Genomic DNA, 13,225 nt, shown 5'->3' on the forward strand with positions numbered 1-13,225 from the left:
GGCACCGGCAGCTGCATGGGGGCCAAAGCAGGTGAAAATCCACAAAGGGTGAGGTGCTATGGGAAAGCAGCCCTGCCTTCATGCCTCTCTCCCACTTGTGCCAGCTCACACTGCCCCGCTGCTGACAGCAAGCATGTCTGGGCAGTGACTTGGCAGGGGATGACTTGCTTTTGGGGGGAAGGAGTCGTTTTCTGTCAATTTAGCTCTCCAAGTGTGCAGGCTTGAAGAAGTGCTGGTGTCAGGAATGGGGATGGCTGTGCTGGGGCTGTGCATGAGATTGGCTGTGTACAGAAAAGGGGTTTTAAGGAGCCGGCACTGAAGAAGCAGTCAAACCCATGAAAGATGGCAGTGGAAGTCCCTGCAGAGATCAGAAATTCATATGGCTGCTAATCCTTTCCAGTGGCACTTTATGCTGTCCGTGTCGGGTACTGACAGTCCCCAGGGGAGCTCATCCCTCACAGCTGTAAGAGTTCAAAGAAGCCCATTAGAGATGGGGTCCTTCAACGCTCACAACACTTTGGATTTCAGTGGGTGTTTTGTCCATGAAAGCAGTCCGAGACCAGTTTTTAACATCAAAAGATCAAAACTGTAACTAATGTTATTAAAACTCTCAAGAGAAAAAAGAGCAAGTGTTGGAAACTACTTCTAGGATTTTTGCTAAGAAAGGATAAAACTTGTCAACATGTGGCTTGTTTTTTTTTTTTTTGGTGGTGGTGTTTTTTTTAGGAAACTTGTTCTTCCCTGTGCTGAAATTGTACAAAGAGTAATTTCTAATCCATCACTTGATTCAGATGTTAAAAGTATGTATGTAAATGTTAAAAGTTAAAGTAGCCGTCTTTCTGTTGACTTTAGCAGGCTTCAGGTGAATAAAGGAAGTGTTGTAAAACTGAAACTCTCCCTCTTACAGTTGAACATTTCTATTTATTTATTTTAAGAGTAAAGCAGCAGCAGTGCAATGACATTATGAAATAATAAGATTAGAAGGTACCTTGTGCCCAGAAGATTGGAGTTGCTGAAACTCTGGAGCCAATTATATCAAATGGGGTCACTTGTATCAACTTGCATCAAACAAGAGCCTAATGCAGATCATTGGGCACATGATCACAATCAGTGCCATATGGAAAATGGCACAGACGTGTGAAGATGAGTCTCCAAAGAAATTTGTTGGTAATTTTAAAACCTGTTTTCCTAAAATAATGTATGTACATTTGTTTTTTGTTTTTTCTGGTCAATATAGGAATATTGTCCTCTCATCTTAGGATTTGTAGATGCTTGTGGACTCTTAGCATGCGTTCAGCCATCCAAATGTCCATGTCTGTTCTCAGGGCTAATGGTAGGATGTACTATCATTTTCTAACTCACTTCTATAGTTTTCATTGTCACAGCTATCATTATCATATCTAGCTCATTTCTGTAATTTTCTAGCTCATTGTTGTTCCAGCTGCCATTGTTTCACAAAACCAAATAGATACAGCCCCAATTACATCAGAGAGAGACCTGATTTGGGAGTGGGGGGAAGAGTAAACCCCTCTGGGCTGCTGCCAAGAGCCTGCTTTAGATTTTAGGGTCTGTTACACACAGGAAGGGACTAGACTGTTCACTGCCTGCTCCTCACTCAGAGGCAAGTGGCCACGGCTTGTCTTGCTGATCTCAGAGCAGCTCAACGTGAAGATCTTCCTCCTTCCTCCTCAAGGCGTTGGTTAGCCTGCCTCTGCCTTGTGACTGTGCCCTGGGGGGCTTGCAAGGCAAAAGGTGAATACTCACAACTGACTCTATGCTTAACTTTTGACTTAAGCTCCACAGGAAATTTTTTCTTGTTTGGGGGTTCATGTGTGAAAAACAACAGAGACCTTCATGGTTTTGTTGATAGCTGAGAGTGAGCAAGTGTTTGAAAACTGTCAGCTGCCTGTTATGTTTGGTAACTTATTTCATTCAGTTAGTGATTTTGGTCCCATTTATACAGGACAGATATCCATAGCTATAGGAAACACCAACAAAGCTGACAGATGACAGAGATGATTTAGGGCCCAATCTCATGCTTATTAAAACCCTGATCCTTTAGTGTCTCTCTCATAACATGGGCCGTGGAAGAAAAATTGTTCTTGCTTTACTATTGTCTGTTCCTTGCTGTGTTTGTAGCTACTCAGAGGACCTGAGCTTTCCAGCATGTACTGCTCAAAAACAAGATTGTCGTGTGCCTGCTTGCATGGTGCCAATTCTGACTGTCTAAAAGGTCACAAATGACAGAAAACTGCAACTCGCAAGACTGCAGGTTAGGCTGTGCAGCAAAGGTGCACCAGCCTATTTTTGCTTCCAGGCCTGAAGGGGTTTGTTCTTTTATTTTCACATTCTTTTCCTCCTGTCTGCACCCTGCTCTAGCATCAAGAAATTGTGTGTGAGAGCAAAAACTAATTGCTTATGAGAAAAATACTTTATTTTTCTTTTCCTGGGGAAATGGTTGAGTAGCACTGTGAAACACAGAATTAAAATTCCCACTTGTAAATACTTGAAGTTGAAAATACTAGCCTGAAAGACTTAAGTGCTGCTTCCCAGAAGAGGCACCTCTCTCTTTCTGATGTGTCCTTTCTGCCTTGGCACCAGCCTTGGTCTGAGGCACTTCAAGCAAGACCCTGAAGATGCACAGACGTGTTTTCTCTCTTTGCTGGGGCTGGTGTATAGGAGTATAGCCTAGGTTCAGCAAAAGAGGAAAAGCAATTGGCCCCCTCTCCTGCCCCTGCCAGAGAAATGTGGTTGATTCAGCTCCTGCAGAAGGAAGCTCCATGAAAACAACATCCTAATGCAGCTCTAAGGGCTGCCTTCCTGCTGAAGGCCCTGACATCTCAGCATTGGTAAGATCTGAGACTACAGCCAGCAGGAGAAAATACCTTAGATTTTTAGCTGTCTTTCTGCTGCCATCTGTCCAGTCATACTAAAGAACTAGCTCCAATCCAAACTCTAGTCTAACATCTTCAATTCACATGTGGAGGACTTGCCAATGCCCTATGGAATAATTAAATCAATAGTGTTTTCCTGCAATGCAAGGAGGTATTGAAAGGTTTTCCCTGTTATTTTGAGTATTTTAATTCCATTAAGAATAACTATGTGGAAATTTTCAGCTGCTGCTGAAATGCTGTCCTGAAGAAAGGTCACCTATTTTTCTGGTTGAGATGCCTTATTGCCTCTTCCTTTTGGTGCTGGTGAGCAGGTATAGTGGTTCAGGCCATTCTGGGTAATGTCACTCTCAGATGTTGCAATCAAGGCCTCCTGCATAGCTCTGCGAAACGGCAGCTGCATTTGCATGGCCAACAGGCAGCAGCTAATTGTTCCTAGGCCAGAAACACCAATCACTTCTAGTGCAAGGTGCTAAAAATGATAGGTTTGAAAAGAAAAATGAAAAGAAGAAGAAAGCAACCAACAGGAGTAATATTGTTTCTCCAACAGGAGAAAATATGTCAGTCTCAGATGCTGACCCTGGCTGCATTCAGAGTGACCTTAGGAAACAGTGGTAATTCTAGGTGAGTGGCTTTATAGTAGGATTTAACCTCCATATACATTATTTGAAGTGCATCATACTTAATAGAGATTTAGAAGAATTCAATAGTCTTACATGGATGCTTGATAGTTTGGGTCATGTACCTTCCTTTCACACTGCAGGTGAAATCAGATATTCATGAGATGCATCTAAATATTATAAAGTGATCTGCTGCTGAGGCTACTCTTGCTTTTGCAGAGGTTGGATGAAGCCTGAAGAGGTTTTTTTCTAATCTCATCTAAGAAAACACAGAGCAAAAGCTTTAGATTTAGCTGTTCCCCGCAAAGATGTGCAAGGAAGAGTCTGATTGTGCTACCTGAGAGAGAAGAAAAAAGTTGGTCTATTGATAAAGCCATGAAACTGAAGCTACTGTTTTGTGACACAGGAAAATCTACTAATGATTTGGTGCCACTGAAACAAAACTTATGAGTCACTTTCAGGACTTACAAGATGCTTCTGGGGTGAACTTCCTAGTCACAGTACTAGGAGTTGCCACACAAGCCAGGAGTCCGTGGCACTATACATCACGTGACATCACACCCCAGCCCCTTGCCTGCCCCCTCCAAATAGCTTAGAAGTAAACACTGGATGTGGGTTTAAGAGCTTAATTTCGGAGTGTCCAGGTTTGATGGCATTGGCTTTAGATGGACCTGGCTGTCTCAAAGTATGATTTAAGATGTGGCACAGGAAGCATAGGCAAAACCATAATTCAGTAATCAGTCCCCTCCCACTGACTTCAGTGGTAACTGTGCACACACAGAAATGGATATGGCCCATATGGCCAGCCAGCTGCTCTGGACCACCTTTTGGGAACTGCCAATATTGTTAAAGGACAGGCTCCACCAAGGCTGTTAAGTGCCTGAATACCTATTGATTGCTGTGGGACTGCAGGTGCCTAAATATATTTCCATATTGAGCCAAAGCTCTCCTAATCCTATCCTTACCTTCCATTCCAGGAAAACAAATGACTGGAATTGGCTTGTTTGTTTGGAAAGCATAAGGGTTCCCTAGGAAGCAAGGATATGCAGACATGTCTCTTAATTCTGGAATTTATTGATTACAAGATACAGAATCCCAAGCCAAACAGTTTGCGGGTCAGGCAGATCAGAGTGTAATACTTATCAGTTTCATTTCTGGTCAAGATTAAAGCTGTAAATATAACTCTAGCAGAGCAAAGACCTCTCACAAGACTTAGGGACAAAGCCCATCAGCCTAGATATCAGGAAGAAAACCATGTGGAATTACAATTGCAGGCCAATTTCTATATGGTGGCTTGGGTCAATTTAATGAAAGTGCTGCCTTTTTACATGTTGGGTGGACTCGATTTCATCTAACTTTAGCTATCTAAGCATTTTGTGTAAGCTCCCCCACTCAGTGCTGAAGACAGATAGGTATTTTAACACTTCCTAAAACAGTTCAGCTTGGCCATTCTCTGGAAGGGTGTATCTCTTGCCAGCTGATTTGTTGGATAAAATTTGGCTGGCTAAAGTTAATTAAGAGAGATCCCACTCAAAGAGACCAGCTGTGATTTGGCCTCTGCTGCTGTTCTGACATCAGGAGATTGTCGCTGCACACGGGAGCCTGGTCCAACAGCTGACTTTGAGACCAATGGACTGGGTGAGCAGGGACCCTGAAGGGGAACCTCTCCTACAGGAATAGTTATAATGCTGGAAAGCATAGAGAGCAGGATCAATTGGTCTTTTGGAGTCTTTCCATTGATCTCAGGAGGAGGCCACCTATACTTTATTTTACAAATCATCCGCCTTGAAGATCGATTACAGAGGAAAGGTTTCAAAACTGGATCCACAGTTGGGAACACAAACCTAAATCAATGTTATTCCTTTTCCCCAAAATTGCAGTCATATAGCAATTTTGATAGCTAGGGGGAAAAATAGCACTAAAGCATGTAGACTCATACTGTGCTTCCAAGTGAAGGACAGAAGCGATTTGTACTGAATAATTGAAGGGTTCTCCTGAGGACCCTGGCATTGCTTTTAAATAACTGTGAGTGATTGAGACCTAGCTGGAAATGAATTTCTTGGTCGGCTCTTTTGTAAGTAAAGAAATTAGGTCTGTAAATTATTGGTTTAGATGAAAAATGGAGGTTGCATGGCACTGTAGCTGTTCTCTGGCCACAAATTAGAATTTCATGGGGATTGTATCCATGGGCTGGATCTGAAAGTCATAATTTCATTAGATTTCTGAGAAAATACCTTCTACAAGTAAAACCGGATGCTTTAATAACTCTGACTGGTGGGGCCTAAAAATGTTTTCATTTTATCTAATTTCTAAGATTCTTTTCATTTCTTAGCCAGCCCCAGACATCCCTCTCCAACTTGTTCCCAATGACCTCTCCTCTTACCAGAAACAGCTGCCTTTTTCAGACTTTTTTATTTTTTTTTTCTTCCTTCCTTTGGAGGCATGGTTGGAAAAGGTCTGCAGAAATACAATATTCATCTGCTCATCTTCTTCCTTTGCCACATCCTTCAAACCTCTATCCTGCCCCACTGTCCCTCTCCAGCAGCAAAAACAGGGTGCAGAAGTGACCTCCTGCCAGTGCCCCAATGCTGTGCAGGTGTCTGAAATTCAGACTCATGGCTTAAAGCAAATGCTGGCCTCACATGTCTGCAAGAGACCTCTGCTAGGGAACCACTGAACTAGGTGGAAAGGCATGGGGTTGGTGTTTCTATATTCCTGGAGGAAGAGAGACAAGTGGGGAGATGGGGGAGAGGTTGGTCAGCTCTGCCCATCATGCAAAGTCTGGAAACATAAAATGAGCACTTTCTGGACCCGTCACTTCAACGTTAACAAAATATTTCAGAGCAGACAAACCCTATCAGTTTCTCTATCCACCTCCACCAAAGAAACCAAATAATAACAAAAATAATCTTGCACAGCATGAAATCTCATTGGAAGAAACAATTTAACAGTAATTTCTGTTCCTTTTTAGTTGTGAGCTGCTTTTCTCAGAGGCAAGTAATTGAAGAAGAGATACTGGTAGTTTAGCAATGATATTTAATGAACTGAAAAATGATCTGTTTGTAGGAGGATTAATAGCTCTCTGCACATTTACCTCATGTGGGTCGGTTAGTGAAAAGAAAACGTCACATGGCAGGGGGCCTGCAGCTTTCCATCTTCAGCTCTTGGGCCAAGTTCACCCCTGCCGTAACCTGGCTCTCAGAGCAACGGCACCAGTGGCATGGCTGCTCACTCCGGCGGGCTAATGACCAAAGCTGGTTTCTTCTCGGTGGTTTCTCTGTCTGAGCACTAAAGTGTCACTTTGCTTCTTAGCCCTCCTCAAAAGGCCTAGCCACACAAACCCCTGCCCACCTGGGGGTCCTAATTTTAGCTTTGTCATTAAAAATGGTGTGTTTCATCAAGGGGCAAACAGATGCTGGTGAGCTACCCTGCTCTTAAAAACAAAATGCTGGTGGAGACAAGGGCTGTGTGTGGTCTACCATGAGCTCAGCTTGGCAGCGGCTGCAGCTGAGGAAGTTGCCTGCATGGGGTCACTTCCAGGCAAAAGCCGCAGGTGCCTCATCACCGCTGCAGTGCTGCCAGGAAAGCGGCATCAGGTATCAGCACGTGTTAAAGTTTGTGTCCCTACATAGGACTGAATTTACCAGCTAGTGGGGGAGAGGACAGGAAGGGGCTAAAGTGACTATTCCCCAGCGTCGTCGCTGCTGCCACAGCCTCCGGCTCCTGTTATGTGCAGAGAGGGGTTTATATAATCTTCAGCTCCCCCCATAAAGCAGCAGCATCCAGCTCTGAAACCTGCGCAGGCAACTGTTTTAGTAAAGCACGCTCTCTCTGGGGAGCATGGCATGGCAACTTGTACCTCCAGGAACTTGTTCTTTAGCATTAAATCGAGCATTTTTTCATGTTCTTGCATAGGCTGAGGCTATGAAGGTTTTCATCTCAAGGTCCAAGGGATCAAAAAAGCCATCTCAGTTGCAGAGTTCATTAATAAAAAAGGGGAGAGAAAATTAGATCTGGAAGGGGACCTGCATGACCTCATTCTAGGGCTTGCGCAATAAATACCATTGATCTTTCTTCTGCCTGATGAGCTGGCTTTTGTACTGCATATTCAATTTAAAAAGTTGGTCAGGTAACAAGGAAGAAATATTATGGTAGAAAAATGGGCATTTGATACATAGTCTTCCAACCCTACCAATAAACCCATCAGTAAGTAGTCAGTCAACATGGCTGGAAGAGCTGAGCTCACAGTGACTGTCATTTAACAAGCTCAGTTTTCGTCTCGTCCGTTTAATTGAAATCCAGAATCTTTTTTAGAGTGATGGATGTAATATTAAGAAAAGCACATGTAAAAAAAAATGCCATTTTAGATCCCCTGGTGCAGTGAGTAATGCAGCAGAATACTTTACTCAAGCTAATAGTATAAATAACTTATTTATTTCAACTATTAGGCCTGGGGAGTTTTTTGTGGATGAGTAGCTACTTTCAATAAGAGAGTATTTATAGTATGTGGCTGCATGTATTTTCTCTTTTTTTCTTTGAGTGCTTTTATGTGCATATATATATGTGTGTGTATAAAAATAAATATATTTGTATATATGAGAACATATTGATCTTCATTTAGATGTTAAAATCTATGTATATGAGGGAGAGATGATTTTATCAAATGACAGGTCTTTGTCTTGAATGGAAGCTGACCTTCACAAGTTAGGTGCCTTTTTTTTTTTTCTTTTTTTTAAGAGCTGTCTGGTGTATAATTGTCTTTTGAAAAGCAATGCTCAAATTCCTCCATAGGTCATGGGGTTCCAGGGGAGAAAGGGTCCATGAAGAAATGCCAGGGGAGAAATCGACAGCCTGGATACGCCAGAGCTCATGGTTGCAGTCAGTCCTTTCTGTCCTCAGGCCACAAATAGTGATGGAAATGATGGTGGCATGTTGTCACAAGATTTCTTTAATCAGTCTAATTCTCGCCTAATATTCATGCCAGTGTTTAGTGTGGTTTCCCTTTCTACAGGTTTTAATTTTTGTAGCTTTGTGTTCTCTCAGTTATTGCTATGTAAAATTAGACTGGGATTTAATTATAATGCAATGAGCAGCTCTGGTCAATTAGATTGCGATTAAGTGCCATGCAAATCTATTAGGATAGAAAACAACGCTAAACTAAGCTGGGGGTGCTCGCTGCTGCCAGCAGGACGCCCGAAAGCGGACGCCCGAAAGCGGATGCCCGAAAGCAGCCGCCCGCCAGTCCGGGGCAGGGCCTCCCCCAGCCCCTCTCGTCCAGGCAATGTCAGCCCCCAGCATGAGAAAGTGCCAAAAATGCCCCCTGCGTGGCAGCGCCGCCCACCTCTGGTCCTGAGCAAACACAGTATGTGCATTTAGCCCCAGCTGCCGGCTGGCAGCTGCAGGGATGCTGGCGTCCATGGGAAACACGGGCGCAGGGTAACGCCGCGAAGAGCTGAGCGGGATTCACCCGGGGAGCTGCTGCAGCGGTGCAGGAGGCTCGTGTGGGCTGCCACAGACCACGTGTTCGGCTTTGGAAAATTAGATTAAGAAGTATCAGATGCTCTACCAGCATTAGTCTAATATACTACCACAGCAGGAAATTATGTAATCTGGGTAGACATTAGATGGCAGTAAAAACTATGCTTTTCAGGGGCTTGTTCGGGCAGAAGTGGTGTTAAGGCAGGCAGTGGTGGGGGGAACCGGAGTTTATTAGCCACTGCTCAGGTCACCGGGAAGCACATCACACAACTAGAAATTTTAAGCATGCCAAAGCAATTACCTAAGAGACCATCGGGGACTAATTGCTCAGCAAAGATAGTTTTGATTAGCCATCCCATACAAGTATCTGGAAAAACTTCGGGAATATTTTAAAGCGGTCATTTAATACTGGTGGTAATTTACTGCAGATGCAAAGTTTAGCTCATGAATGTCTTCAAAATTCATGTGGCAGGGCTCTTGGTGTTGGCTCCTCTGAAATGGTAGCAGCTTTGAAATTTTCCTGTAGCACCCTATAAAAGAAGATGCCTACTGAATTACTCTTACAGCTGTGAAGTATGGTGGAGTCCAGCGACATTACTGTCAGACCCTCAAGTTGAAACTTTATTGAGGCTTTGAATAACAGATACTCTCAAATAAGAGGAAGGCAAATGTGTCACAGTCTCTGCCTTGTAAACGGAGAAGGGCTTCTGAGTAGATAAAAAAAATCTTTCAAAATCATATAAGCCATTTGTTCTCTTATCCACAGCAGAGCTAACAAACCCAAATGTTGCCAGCTCACAATTTAATTGCAATGCTGGTAAGACTTGTGGTGCCTCTTGGGGTTTTTCTGTTGGTTTTCAAGTCAAAACAGCCTGGACAGACAAGTGAGTATAGCAGATCCTGATTTTTTGTTTGCTTGCTTCTGCTTGGCAGTAACCTTTTAGTCCTTCTGCTTGAATGAATGAATTCTTGAATGAATCTAAATACCTGGGGGCTCAGGTACAGCATGGAGATACTCTAGTTTCTCAAGGTACAGCATGTAAATCAAACCCAGATACCCTTCCTTGTAGTTATAGTACCCTGTGGCTACGGCTGATTTAGTTTAAGCCTTTTTTGCTGTGAGCTATGCTGATGGGCTCTGTCTTTCCCATGGCTTTGGAGCCCGGTCCTGTGCTGCCGCTTGCCTGAAATGTGGGGCTTGGTGAAGCTGCCATTCCTTGTCCATGCTCTGAGGTTTTATGGGCATCCAATTCCTCTCCGAGGGCCCAGCAGACCCCGCTTGGGACGGCCAGCCCTGCGGGGCTGCAGCTGCTTGGCTGGTGCCGGGAGGTTTCGCTCATCCCAGCCCATGCAGTCTAGTTTCCCAAGGAGCCAATGGGGTTCTCGAGCCGGTGTTATTTAAGGTTTGTTGGGAAATTCGGAGGCAATCCCAGATAACTGAACCCTTTTCATGGCTGAATACCACCTGGCAGTAACATTACACCACTGTTTCTGGAGTGTTTTTCACCCAGGTTTTGCGTGTTTGCTCTGTGCTGGCAGTTCATTTTCTGTACTCTTTGGCATGAATTTTAATCCAACTGTCCCATGTTTAGGACAGCATTCGCTAATGAAGCAGACAAGCTGAAAGAGGCATTTGAACACAAAACGTGGCTGTTTTCTAGCAAAGCAAGCCCTGCAAGGGTTATCGGTGAATTCATGAATTTTTTCAGGACTGTGAAAGGTCCTTTAGGTGCCTGACCCTTAGAGAGTTAGATGGGAACAAGAGCGTTTTCAACCTTTGTGAGCCTTGAGGTCTTTTCAAATACGCTGAACCTGGCTTTTCCCAGGCAGGCTGCTCAGGCAATGCAATAGCTGAAAAACCTGCTTTTAATCCTGCTGAGAAGCCCTGTAGTCGGTAGCCAGAGCGACCGGACGTGATACAGTCAGTGCAGTGTCCCCTGGGGAACACGAGCAGATGGCACAAACCGGAGACTCGCAGGCTGCCCTGTCTGGCATGCTGGGGCTGTTGGGGCTTTCGTGACGAGTCTCTGCCCTACAAGGGCCCGAGCCCTATTTTCAGTGTGGAACAGGCCGAAATTTTTGTGGGCCTACAAATAAATGAGGCATACAACTATTGTCAGTAATCTCTGACATTATATATATGGATGGTAGAGTGTTTGCTCACATAATGGAGAGCTCCAAAAATGAGCATATACATCTACTTTTGTTCAGCCAAGTAAATTTTTAACGCGTGTCAAATCTCTTAGAAGAAATCCCTGAATTTGACATTATTTCTATCACTATGGTGCTGGTTAGCTTAGGGTATTTATGATAGTGTTATGTTTTCCTCAAATAACCATTTAAAACATCTTCAAGTGGAAATGAGCTGCCCATGTTCCTATTCTGACTAGGTTCAGGTAGCATATGTAGAAGTCCTCCTTCCTCAGGTAGACCCATCTCAGTTTAGCAAAAAGCTCTATTAATATCCTTATGTACTGCAGCAGGCCAGCTAGGATCTATGGGAATGAACGAACCATTAAGTATTAATGTTACCTAAAGATGTAAGAACACCAGGAATCAAAAAATAATGAAAATTTGTAATCAAAGCTGTCCTAGGGTTGTTTTGCATAATTAATATTACTGTTGTTTTGCATAATTAATATTACTGTTACCCATATTTCAGGTGTCCCATCTGTGCTAATGAGACTCTTTCTGCTAAGCAGTAGGCATTAAGGGCAATGTAAGTAGAGAGTAAGAGATAATCCCTGCCCTGAAGGGCTTTCAGTCTTATCAGATATAGATGACAGGGGAAAAAAAAAGTTGAGAGAAAGGCACACAACATATAAGCAGAAGATTGGGAAATGGGCCACTAAAGATTGAATGACTTAAGATAAAAGACTCACACTGAGATCTCTTTAGCTTGTTCTAGTGTTTTCCTCATAAGTCCCGATTATCATGCAAGCATTTAAAAATACACCTGCTCAAAGCCTGCGCAGGTCTCCCACCGGGGTTGAGGCAAAGATGTTATCTTATGTTTAGCTGTGTACAATACCTACCCAATGTGTTTTGATATAGACAGCTGTAAGTGGCTCTTTCTGAAGGATTAATGCCCAATGTATATTTAGGAGGCCACATTGATTTGTTACCAGCTTCCGGTGAGATAATGTATGAAGTGAACATGAAAATCAATAAGGCAAGCAAAATGAAAGAGCTTGAGATAAGCTCCGTATTGCAAGGAAGAGGGAAAAAATCAATGCCATCCAGCTACTATGATGGTGAAATAAAGTCTGTAAGAGATAATATTAAATTCACAAGTCACATATTTCAAATACCTGTCAGTAACATCACATATAATAACTGCAACAAGGATTGCCATCTCCGTCTTCACATATTCATATAATTGCAGCGAAATTCTTCAGATTCCTCGTAAACTTGTACTACTACAAACTCTCACAATAAATTGGCAGTGACAGGACAAGTTTTCCAGAATAATCTTTATATGTTTAGCATAGTGAGATTTATTGATGTAAGATCAAATATTAACCTACCTTTCATAAACTGGAAAGTATAAGCCACATCATTAGAAATATAAGAAATTGACTATTACTCTGTGGTTGCGTGTGGGTGTGCACAGACACATAAATAAATCGAGAGATGATACAGCAGCAGTCCACCCCATTGAAATGCCGTTCAAGAAGACTCTTCATTATTGTGGTACTGGGATACATTAACTTCTGTTGGCATTTAAAAATCTCTCCATAAATACTCTTTGGATAAGTTAGACATATCCAGACCATGGTTGAGCTGAGCTCTAAAACATGTGAGGTGAAGGCAAAGACGTAATACCACTTTTATGCTTTCAGGAGGCAACAAAGGACTGACTCACTGACGAATAAAACAGGCTAACTGCTAAGGTCAGAGCAGCCTGTGCACCAGTTGCCCAGGATGCCTGCTGCTGCAGGGCTGTGATGACTTACAAGCACTGTAAAGCAGTTAGAGATCACTGCCTATTTGGAGATACCTGCTAGAGAGGGGGAAATGACACAATTTTCTGCACGGGTCTGCCAGGGCTTTTTTGTTAACAGCGGTGAAACACCAGAAGAATGGTCCTGCCCGGAGACATCATTCCCCTGACACTGAACTCTTGTTCACGCTGAGGTTCCCACCTGAAGATGCACCAAAATCTTCTTTGGAGCTTGTCTTTTTGAAAAATAGCTGTAGTAGGTTGGTGACTCTTCAGCAAAGGCTGAGGTGTCC

Source organism: Apteryx mantelli, chromosome 2 (assembly GCF_036417845.1).
Source record: "Apteryx mantelli isolate bAptMan1 chromosome 2, bAptMan1.hap1, whole genome shotgun sequence".
NCBI classification, from domain to species: domain Eukaryota; kingdom Metazoa; phylum Chordata; class Aves; order Apterygiformes; family Apterygidae; genus Apteryx; species Apteryx mantelli.